This window comes from Adiantum capillus-veneris, chromosome 12 (assembly GCF_014529385.1).
Source record: "Adiantum capillus-veneris isolate H3 chromosome 12, ASM1452938v2, whole genome shotgun sequence".
Classification (NCBI taxonomy): domain Eukaryota; kingdom Viridiplantae; phylum Streptophyta; class Polypodiopsida; order Polypodiales; family Pteridaceae; genus Adiantum; species Adiantum capillus-veneris.
This window is the reverse complement of record NC_140942.1, coordinates 89,066,833-89,069,252: the sequence shown is the minus strand read 5'-3', so window position 1 is coordinate 89,069,252 and position 2,420 is coordinate 89,066,833. Positions and strand designations below refer to the sequence as shown.

The 2,420-nt window shown below is 43.0% G+C and overlaps 1 pseudogene; it reads left to right on the top strand.

Annotated features, from left to right (window-relative positions):
- Window positions 1-1,211: 1,211 nt before the first annotated feature.
- Window positions 1,212-1,837, top strand: LOC147446098 (uncharacterized; annotated as a pseudogene).
- Window positions 1,838-2,420: the final 583 nt, after the last annotated feature.

The following is a 2,420-nucleotide window of genomic DNA, read 5'->3' as shown; positions in this document are numbered from 1 at the left end:
TTGACAAAGGTATAGTTTGTGTTAAAATTGCTAACAAAAATGAATGGAAGATTAAAGATGTTAGGCATGTTCCTTCTCTTTGCAATAATTTAATGTCTACAGGACAATTAGACAATGAGGTCAAAACATTGCATTCAAAAACAAACGTTGGTGGATCTTAAAGGGATTTTTGGCGGTTTCCAAAGGAGAAATTGTTGGTACACTCTACTGGTGTACTGTTAGCACGCAACCTTCAACTTGTGCAATGGTCATAGAAGTTGATAGTGCGGTGTGGAACTACTAGCTTGGGTATATGAGTGCAAAAGGAATACAAATCCTTCAATCAAAGAAGCTTCTACCAGGTTTGAAAGAAGTGGACTTAGAATTCTATGAAGAATTTCTTTATGGTAAACAAAAGAGGATAAATTTTAAAAAGCAAAAAATGAAAGAGGATAAAAAATTGAATTGGTTCATTCTGATGCTTCGGGTCCTGAAGTACACCATCACTTGGTGGCTCATTGTACTATGTAACATTTCTAGACTATGCAACTAGGAAAACATGGGTTTATGTAATGAAGAATAAGTCGATGTGTTTTCCATATTTCAAGGTGGAAAGCCTTTGTGGAGAATGAAGCAGGTACCAAGATTAAATGCCTTAGATCTGACAATGGAGGTAAATATTCCAGCCAATATTTTAAAAGAGTTTTTGCTAGCAATGGCATTCAGAGGAAGAGGACAACCCCAAGGACACCTCAACAAAATGGAATTTGGAAAGAATGAACAGGAAAATCATGGATCAAGCACAAAGCATGCGGCTATGTGAAATCCTAACGCTTGAGCTTTGTGCAGAAGCAGTAAGTACGTATGTGTACTAATCAACTGGTCACCCTCAATGGCATTGGAATGGGGAGTAATTCCAAAATAGTCATGGACATGGAAAACGGTGAATTATGCATTTCTGAAAGTGTTTGGGTGTGGGGCTTTTATGCACATAGATAGAAGCCTAAGGTCAAAGCTTGATGTAAAGTCCAATAAGTGTTTCTTCATTGGCTGTGGAGAAACTAACTTTGGGTGTCACATATGGAATCTTAAAGATGGTAAAATCTTTAGAAGTAGGTATGTAATTTTCAACGAAAAAAATATGTACAAAGATTACTTGGAAAGAAAACAAACAAAAGACACAAGTGATGAGTACATGGAGCTTCAAGACGGTGAAGACTCAAAGAAAGTCGATGAAGGGGCAGCCATGCAATTTGAGGCCACCAAGTGGCGCATGGATTGAAGCAACCAACGAGGTGAAGTTCGTCCTGTGTACAGGTGGAAGTCATAGAGGGGAGAAGTCGTCCACAGCATGTGAGAAGAGGAGGGAAAGTTGCGCCAGATGGGGGGGTTTCCAAGTGCGTGGTCAGAGGCAGGAGAATCTGCCATGCAAGGGAGTGACAACTGAGGGTATTAGAGGGTTGAGAGGAGCGGCCAGGGGCCATCAATGGAAAAGGAGAAAGAGAGAGGAGGAGGGAGTTGCAGCAAGGGCTGCCCGTGAGGCTGCTGAAAGGCAAGCAGCTTTGGAGCAGAGAAGGCAACAGAAGGCCTTGGCTTTGGGGGCTGAGCCAGAAAAGGGGTCTGCTTGTCAAGCTGCCCTACAAGCTGATCAGGAAAGAGAATGCCAAAGGCAAGAGGAGGCATAACGATTGGTAATTGAGAAAGCAGAGGTGGAACCACCAATTGCAAGGGTGATTCCTGGAGGGCTGAAAACCGACTGCAAGGAAATCAAGGCTGAGGGCGGCCAATTTTTTTGGAATAAGGAGCGACAGGGTGTGCTGAAGAAGGTCATACGTGTAGAGGTCAGCCAACTGCATGAAAAGCAAAGGCCACGACCATAAGGGGAATATGAAGTAGGCCGAGAGAAGCCAAGTAAGAAATAGGCCGTCATCTGTAGATTGTCCATGGTTTTTTGTGAGGGCGATATCATTGTATAGGGCTATCATACTTTTGACTTGAATTGAAGTGGCTCATAGCCTGAAGGTTCTCCGTCGTCTTCTTTACTCTCGGCTCGACAACATCTTGTGCCTTGGCTTGGTTGTGTGCGTGTGTCGCCCCCAAGTTACGTGTGTGTGCGTGCCAAGAAAGCGCGAGATAGGTTGCATGAGAGAATAAGAGAGGTATGGCAGGTATGAGCTAAAAGTATATTTGAAGCATAAGTATCTATGTGATTGAATATCATTGTTTCAGTGTATGAGGAAAAAATGCTTGATTGTGAATGTGTGTAATAGGTGGTGTCCGAGAGCGAGTCGATACAATTGGAACTTGTAAATTGGGCTATATTAAGTGTGAGTTTGTGTGGTTTGGGGTGCTCGGTATCTACTGAGCTTAAAAGAGGCAAGTCTACAACGTGTTGTGTGGGTTTTCTTCTTTCCCCATTCCATCAGTGGTGCCCCCACGGA